Source organism: Mchenga conophoros, linkage group LG23 (assembly GCF_057382185.1).
Source record: "Mchenga conophoros isolate Kocher_MC1m ecotype Shallow Benthic linkage group LG23, M_conophoros_male_GT1.1, whole genome shotgun sequence".
In the NCBI taxonomy this organism is placed as follows: Eukaryota; Metazoa; Chordata; class Actinopteri; order Cichliformes; family Cichlidae; genus Mchenga; species Mchenga conophoros.
Window position 1 is genome coordinate 26,597,779 of NC_140547.1, and position 9,307 is coordinate 26,607,085.

At 38.9% G+C, this 9,307-nt stretch overlaps 1 long non-coding RNA gene across 1 annotated transcript; it reads right to left on the reverse strand.

The window, feature by feature from the left end:
- Positions 1-4,475: 4,475 nt before the first annotated feature.
- Positions 4,476-6,098, reverse strand: LOC146547390 (uncharacterized). Its single transcript, XR_014890756.1, has 3 exons — positions 6,009-6,098; positions 5,754-5,930; positions 4,476-4,556 (listed from the first exon to the last, which is right to left on the reverse strand). It is a non-coding gene; the product is annotated as an uncharacterized LOC146547390 (long non-coding RNA).
- Positions 6,099-9,307: the final 3,209 nt, after the last annotated feature.

The window sequence follows — 9,307 nt, forward strand, 5'->3', positions numbered from 1 at the left end:
AGGGATTGAGAGCTGCATGAATCAGAACTAATTACCTTAAATAGCCACAGCCTCGGGCTTATTTTTCCAGTCCACGTCTCTCCAATTTGACAGCTGGCAAAGGTAGCTGCTGCTGCTCCAGAGGCGGCGAGGTGCTGTGTGGGACTTTTTCATCCCATTAATTAATTGTAGAGCAACTAAACCGTGAAAAGCTACAGACGGGAACTTTACTGACCGCTCTCTTGGCAGGTCTGCTGTGACAGCCGCCGAGGGGAAGCACCCACTAATAGAGTCAGGTAAAGAATGAAAATGGTGAAATAAAAATTTTTTTAAAAAATGGGACTAGATTAGTTTTGGGTGGTTTAACTTCATTTGAGGCAGAGCTGAACTCGGAGCTATCAAAGAATTCCATCAAATGGAGTTTAAAGTGGATAAAAGCAGCTTGTTGTTCAAGGGTTTTGTTTGAAGAGCAGGCTTCATGAATAAGAGACGAAATCACAATAGAGACAAAAAAAAAAAAGGCAAAATATTAGCCGAAAAGAAAAAAGGAAAAAAGAAAGGAAGCAAGGGAAGGGGCGCTCTGTGCTCAGATGATTTGGAATCAGATACTACAACCTTGTTAGCATCGCAAGCTTATTTCCATATTAACGACCCCTTCAGAACCTTCAAAGTAATGAATAATTGACAACAAATGAAATGTTTTGATTGTCGTCAGCGCCCGGCGTGTTTAATGTTTCATATGTTGCTTTCCAGCTAATTATGGAGATGGCACATTTGTCAGAAATACGTCCCCCTCGCAACCCTGGCGCAACCCTCCCGCCGTCCTCTGCAGATGCCCTGTGTTTTCAGGCAGGAGGGAGGGGTGCAGACAGACACACGCACCCTGTTGTAATTAGCTAGCAGGGAGTGCTCGGCGACCTGTGAGGGGAGTCGAATGGCGTCCGCTGCTCACGGGTATTGTTTTGGCTGCAGACACAACAGAAGCTCTGCTGATGGGGTGTGTGTGTGCAACAAAATGGAAAGGTAGAGAGTGGGAATGCAAGTACAAAGGTACATGAAAGGCTTTTCGCACCACTTTTCCTTGATGGGGTTGTGCAACCTTGTCAGACTTCAGCAATGTTTTGATTGTAACGTCTGTGCAGACCTTTCTAGATTAGACTCACTGCATTTGTTTTAATCACAAAAGATCGCTTGTTGAAAAGAACTAAAACAAAATATAGCCTTATATTGTGTTAACCCCCACATGGGACCTCTGGGGGTCGCCAGCAGTGGGTAGCACCAGGAGGGTGGAGTTTTTGGTTGAGGCCTTGGAGGATTCTTATGCTCTGTTGGGGAGTTTGGTATAGCTGTCAAAGTAAGACCTTCACAAGGTTTCCCAGCAGAACATTGGAGTTTAAGAAGAAGCTGTCTGCCTCACCTGTCGGTGGATTTTATGTTTGTCAACCAGGTGACCCGAGGCTGCTCTCTGTTTACTGCAGATTTTTTACTACCATGTATTGAGCATGTGAGAGTTGGAGGGTCCCATGTTGCAGACTGACTGAAGAAGAAAGTAAGAACAGCCAGGAGGAAAAAACAATAAAGAAAGAGAGAGAAACAAAGAAGGAAAGGGATAGATGGAACAGAAAAGGGGTGAAAAGAACAAGAAAGGAAGAAAGTTCAAGAACATAAAGAGTAAAAAAAGTAAGAATGTAAGAAAGACGAAGAAAGACAGAAAAGGAAAGAAAAATCAAAACACGAGGAGAGAAAAAAATCAGCAAAGAAAAAGTACAGAAATGAGAAAAGCAGGGACAAGCAGTAAGTGAAAAAGATGAAGTTAGAAGGAAAAGAGGTTAAAAGAACAAAGAATAATGGAGAAAAAAAGAAATAAAAAGAGAAAATGTGAGAAAAATTAGAAAAAAGACAAGTAGAGAAAAAGATAAAAAGAATAAAAGAGATAAAAATAGATATGGGGAAAGAGATAGAAAGGAAGAAAGAACACAGGAAAAGTAGAAAAAGAAAGCGTGAGTGCAACAAAGACAAAATGTCATGGTCCTGGGCCATGTGGGCCCAGTATTCTTAGTTTCTTGTATTTTTGTATTTCGTTCCTTATTTAGGCCATGTTTCCTAAGTTGTCCTGTTGTGGTGTTCCTTATTTGACTTCCCCTTGTGACTTTTATCCCCTGTGTGCCCCTCTATGTATCTGTGAGCCCTCATCTCCCCTCCTTGTTTCATTCCATGTTTCCCCAGCCCACTATGCCCGTGCTCTCTCTCTCCTCCTGTTTGCACCTGTGTACTTCCTGTTTTACTTTGACAGTCTCCCGTCAGTGTTGTTTACTCCTGCCATGTCTTGTTATGTTTATCTGTGTCCGCTGTGTTCCCATGTGTGGCCACTTCCCCTGATCATCCCTCTTGTGTATTTAGTCTCTGTGTTTCATGTAGTCTGTGTCGCGTCGTCTGTGTTACCACCCCCTGTGTTCCGTATCTCCAGCCATAGCTTTTTCTTAGTTTATGTCCAGTTTAGGTTTTCTGTTTGAACTATTACCCTTATACTGCCCTCGCTCTGGTTTGTTCTGTTATCAGCCATAATAAAAGGCTCGCTTTTGTTTAATCCACTCCTGCATCTTCGCTTGTGTTCGCGTCTGGGTCCAACACACACATTCCCACACGGTCTATCTCCACGGACCGTGACACAAAATGAAAGCGATAAAGACACAAAGTAAAACAAAAACTAAACAGAAAAGAAAGTGTAGGAATGTAAAAGAGAAAGTGAAAGAGAAATACAAAGGAGAGAAAGATAGTCAAGAAAAAGAAACAAAGACAAGGTGACAGGATAAATGAAAAGACAACAGAAAGAAAGAATAAATCTATGGTTGTTTTGTCACATCAGGTGGTAAAAATAAACAAAATAATACCATATAGTACCACCTCTGTAGAAAACATGTAGGGACCAATCAGAACAAGTAGTGAGGGGAAGTCCCCTGTTACCAGTTCATCTGATATCATCAGCCTGGTATAAAAAATAAGCTTAGTGTCTCTAATCTGAGCCTGAAATTATATTAAATCTCAGCTGTTCTGTTTTTTTTCTCCTTTTTTTGCCCCCCTTCATCCCTGAAAACATCTTTTCAGACACGGTTAGTCTGAGATCAACTTGTTGTGCAGACACCTTGTCTCTCCGATGCACCTTTACAAGACGACAGACAAACCGGAGCTGACAGAGGTCGTCTGTGTCACGCTGACAGACAGCTGGAGAGAGCGTGAGCGCTATATTTAAACTGCGAGTGTTTGTTTGTGTACATCTGCGTGAGCTCGCGCGTTTATCCGAGCATGAGTGTGTGCGCGATGGTTCAGTCAGGTCAGTGTATCCTGAAGACACTGTCAGGCAGGATTGATTTCCTCTCTCTCGATCCGTGGACACGTTCCTGTAACACAGCTGACCCCCCGAGTTGCGTTACCTTGTCATTTTGCGACACGGATCAAAGCGGAGACGAGCTGGAAATAGCCACACGACGACCTTGAACTCTTGGAGGAAGCGGTGGAAGGAGGAGGAGATGTGAGTGCCAGGGCAGAGGTTCAGTTCAGATTTCAAGCAACAGTTTCCAACTAAAAGTGAGCACACGTCAAGGGCTGTACTACAACTTTGATTTATTTATGATGTTTTTATTACACTGCGATGACGCCTCCGTGCGCTTTCATATGATCTATTACTGTGTTTTTTTAAAAAGTTTTTTCGAGGCCAGCTTTGACCTTGGGCGCTAAAAGTGAAGGTCAGATTCAAATACTTAGCTAACCTAGGTAGTCATATCCTCCAAGGCCTATAAAGGTTGAAAATGATCCATAAAACATCGTGGGTAATATAAAACTTTTAATGATTTTCACATTTGGTGCAACCTTAACCCAATTTTCACCTAAATTAAATCAGCTCGGACTGTTATTGGTATCTACCATCACACGAAATTTGAACATGATATCTTGAAAACTGTGGATGCTACACCGCTAACAAACAAAAAATGGACCCAATTACAAACTCCCTCCCTTCAGGGTAGAACAGTGAGCTCAATATACATCACCATTTTTTAAAGCTTATAACCAGTGATATTTGGAGTCACTGGTATTCACACATGTGACTTTGTGTTTCATCAGAGCCTGACTGACCAAACAAGTCTGAGTTATCGGTAAAACTTAATCTTTCTGAACGCGTTCTGCCTCAAATTTACAATTGATAATCAAAGATATATATGTGTGTGTGTATGTATGTATGTATGTATGTGTGTATATATATATATATATATATATATAAGATATACCTTGTAAAGCACTTTGTGATCTTTTATCTAGCAATATAAATAAAATTTTACTTACTTACTTATGTACAGCATAAAAAAACACTCCTATTATTCACGTTAATATAAATAAATGTTAAGACTTTTAAGTACAGTTAAGGCTTTTATTACATGCAGACTGGATTTCTGAAATTAATCATATACTGGACTGAGCAAAACACTCACATCTCGATTGCAGCTGGTTCAAAATGGTGCTGCTGACAGCTACACGGAAGTGTGATTGAATTTCATCCATTCTTGAATCGTTTCACTGGCTTCCTGTGAAGTACAGGATCAGTTTCAGTATGATGCACAGACTTCTTCACATTAATCTATCAGATCTTTTACAATCCTAAGGCCCATGCCGCTCACTTTGGCCCACTTATCAGCAACTTCTAGTCCCAGATTCCAAATTCCAGATTTACTTTTACAGGTGACTGGGAATCCCCAGGCGTACCTCCGAAACTCTGGAACTATCTTCCTCCTCACATTAGGTCCTCTTGCTCACGTCACAGTATTCAAATCTGAACTGGAAACATCTTTTTATTAACTTTTTCATTTTCAGATTATTTTCAGTTTGTTGTATCAATTTCCCCAGTTCATCTCTTTTTACTACTGTTATTCTACTTTTTATCATTATTTTCATGGTAAAAAGTTGTATTGTCTTCATCTGTTATTGTATTATCATTGATTGTTTTACTTGTGCTGCAGCACTTAGGCCAGTGTCTGTTGTGCTTAAATGTGCTACATTATTAAACTTACTTAAAGTCCAGCTTTAAATCAATATGGACGACTCAGCAATGTCCAATATGTAAAAGTAGTGATACCACAGTACTTTTAATTAAGGGGTTTATTTGAGAGTAAAAACTTAAACCGGTCTTGAAGCAACACGTGAAAAAAGTCATGAAAAAAAGTCTCGTGTGTTGTAATAGTGAGCACTACTTTTTTTTATTACAGTCTGAAGCCTGTATTTTTTTGTAAGATTTTCTCTGTTTACTCCAGGAGATTTTTTTTGTTTTACAAGAAAAGATCATGCAGTTTGAATTAATATAAAAATAGTGATACCACGGTGCTTTCACGTAAGGATTTGAGTGAATTGTCAAACTTGTCTCAGAGCAAAACGTGAAACTTTCACGAAAAGCTATTTGTTCATGTTCTCTAAGTTAGCAATATACACTAGCCACATCATAGAGGCAAAGCAATAAAGAAGACTAGGATGTACTCTTAAAAGATAAGATGACAGATTAGGTAACACAGTTTGTAACCTTTACTAGCATCCTAACCCTCAACCCTAATCCAGCCTACGGCTCTTCAATGGGGGGGTCACAGAGTCCCCAGGAAAAAAAATTGTAAATGTAAAATAATAAAATAAATATTCTTCTGTAGCAATAACAAATTGTAACATAAATTATTCTGTAGAAATTACACAAGAATATCCAGTAATGTCCCTGCCTACAATTAAACACATTCACTTACCAAAGTGAAATCGGGGGCATCTGCTGTGGCAAATGGGTGCAAACCTTTGACCACAAACTTAGTCACTGCTCAGTGACATTCGTCTATCCTGGCCTGAAAGGAGACGCTACCGGTAGACTGCAGCGAGAACTGCCAGCATCTGAGCCAGACTCTGTCTGTCTCTCTCATCATGGTCACCTAAATGCACAGTAATGGCAGGTTTTGTAATAAGGCAGATCGCGCTAACATAACATGCACTGTTAGTTGATTATTTACCTGCCGCATTAACGGGAGAGGACGTGCAAACGTTACCGCTGCTGCTGGGTTGAGATTCACGAGTCCGGAGAGCGGAATTAAAAACACGACATTCATTTAAGGTCATCACGTGTTTTGTGAGCAAATGCTTTTGCATATTCGTAGTGTTTCCTCCCTTAAATGAAATATCTACTTTGCAAGTATTGCAAGTTGCCCTTTTGCAAGTATAACCAAACTTTTGAGCGTTTGAGCCGCCGTGTTTCCTGCCAGGTAAATAACGCTCCGCAACATGGTGACGTCATTCGGGGCGACTGGAATCGATACGGGAATCGTTTGCAAAAATGGCAAACAATTCCAAGGAACCGAAACGGTGGGAACCGGTTCTCAACAAGAACCGGGTTTCGATACCCATCCTTAACTGGAGCCGCAGACACCAACATACTGAGTTAACTATGTGCTGTATATTATTCGCATTAGTGTCCTTATTAAAGCCATCATCATTTAAACTGCTGTAAAGTAAAATCTCAGCTGCTTAGTTTTTTTCTGTGCCTCTGTAAATCACTCTGAATTGCTTTGTACTACACAGCTAAGCTTGACTGAACCTTGTGTGGCTGGAGCCCTCAAGGTACACCCTAGACAACAATTCATGCTCACTTACATATGATTTACAGTCATCAGTGAACGTAACATGCATGTCTTTGGACTGTGGGAGGAAGCTGGAGTACCCAGATAGATAAAGAAAATATTTGGTTCAAGCTTATTATAACAAATCCAGATGTCAGGTCCAGCAGTTAAAAGAACCTTTTCTTTTATACCCGTAGCACATTTTATATAGTTGAGTTGTTACAAATATCAAGATCCAAAGTAACTTTTCAGTGCTGATGCTTTTACTTGAATATTACTCCACTATACTCACAGAAATGGGGAACATCTGACTGGGAAATTATACAAAATATTTTACAATTACCTAAAGCTGCACAGTGCTTATTTTACATATAAACATATATAAATTATACATATGTGCAAGAAATGAGCACTTTTACCTGTTCTCACCATAGTTTTACACAAATATATCTTTTACATAGTTTAAGATGTGGAGTATTTCGTAATATGTTAATGCTACTTTAAATCAACTAAATGGATTGAAAACTTTTCCCAAAGTTTTTACATCCTGACACATATTCTGGGCGTGAAGGTTTACATGTTTTGCAGTGACCCTTTAACCCTCTTTAAAGGCTGTCTTTTTCTAAATGTTTCTGAAGAGGACAGCAAGCAGTATGAAAAGGAAAGAATGATGCAAAAATACACAAAACTGAATTAAAAGCATGCAAAATGCTGCAGTAAAGGGCTGAAGGAAAGCAAAAACATGCAGCTTTAAATCAGCAGTTTCCCTCTGAAGTTCATGTGCAACACTTCCACCAAGCAGCCAGTAGAGGGCAGGACAACACCGGGAAACACACAACTCTAACCAGCAGCAGCAACCTTTTTCAAAGTGGAGTCTCACAGGGGCTCTATGTGACCTTTGACCCCAATCAGCTGGAACCTGTTGGTCTCAGAACCGTTACCTTTACTCTGTTATTAAAGATGCTCTATCCTTCCTAAAAAAAATCCAAAAAACAAAAAAAGAACCCCCCCCACTTTTTCTTTTTAAGCTTTGAACTTTGTGCTGCTGATTTTTTAACTTTCAGATTTTTCTCACGTTAAAAACACCCAGCTGTAATAAAAACAATATCAGAAGCCTCAGACTCCTGGAGATAACATTACAATGATCAAATATCACATTTTGATTCACAAAGACACTTCACATGAGTCCAGATCTCTGTAGCCTCCATAAAAAAACTGCAGAAACAGCTCAGTTTGAACTGTTAAAAGTCACTTTCTCTTAAAAGGAAATGAAAGCCTGACTGTGGAGGTCAGTCCTTTCTTTTAAACCCTGGTGTCCTTGTTTGATTAAAAAAAAAGAAAAAGAAAGACAGAAAGAAGCAAGTTGCTCGGCATTAAAATTAAATCTGTCATTTAAATCATTTTGATTTGAAAAACGAGTGCCAGTTTTCTTTATTCTTTTATGTTTATGCTCCTATTTATGCACTGTTTATCTTAATCTCAACATACCTCAACTCAGCAATCTATATACAGCAACCTTCCAAAGGCATTTATTAATTAACTTACTTACTTACGTTATATGACAAAAAAGTTTGCAGACACCCTTCCAAAGATATTTAGTTTGGAGAAAAGTGATGACTAGCTGAAACCCCCAGGAACATTAAATCCTGTGACTGGGTAAATAAAGGAGGTAGACAACTGCACAAACCCTCATACATCAGGGACTTTGGTATGCTCACATACCAAACATGTTTATGTCTGTGAGGTTGACTGTCACTGGGCTGGATTTGCATCTGGGGCAAAAAGTGTTACTAAAGCTCAGAGGTATTCTGAGATTTTGATATGCCAGACTCCAAAAACACACACAAATTAGTCAGGTTCGGCATCTTCACTCTGGAGGATTTTACTTTTTTTCAAAGCAAACTGAAAGCTTCATTTCTTTTTATTGACTTACAGTCTTTAAGCACTGCTTTCTACATTTGGTTATTTTACCCGTTTAATTTATTTAAAGGTCCTTAATCAGAAAATCTAGTGTTAAAAATAATAGCAAAAACCTTTCCAAATTAATTGAACCTATCAACAGAAAGAAAAAAACTGTTATGGCTTTATTTACTAAAATCTGTTTAATGTGTTGAAGAGGTATCAATTAAAGTTGAAGCAGACCTTGGTTATACTTTCATGTTATAGCACTTTGTCCCAAATAATAGCACAATGAATCAATGTGACTTTTAACCAGGCAAGTCATAAAAAACATGTTCTTATTAACAAAGGCAAAATTTAGGAAATTAGCTTAGCTAAAAAAGCATTAAACAGTCTGAAAATACCTCAGCCCAAGCCCTTGTAAAATGTTATTTATATTCTGCAAGGGATAAAATAAAAAATATTTAAATTCAAAGTTTTTAAGGTCTAGCTGCCATTTAAAGTAATGCTGAATATCAACAATAACGCCTCTTGCAAAAGGTCAAACAAAAATGAGAACAATTTGGTTAACTCTCGGTAGTGCTAAACGTCACCTAGCATAGATGTGCGCTAAGGTATGCGCACAAGCTTCCACTGTTAGACTGAAAATTTAAACTTAACTGCACCTCTTTGATTAAGTGTATAAGACCTGATACTTCAAATACGTTTTTAAAATACAATGACTGCACTTGACAGAGTTAAACTAAAATCAGAATGAGAGAGTTAATGCTAGGTAGTGCTAAATATCTTCTAGCATT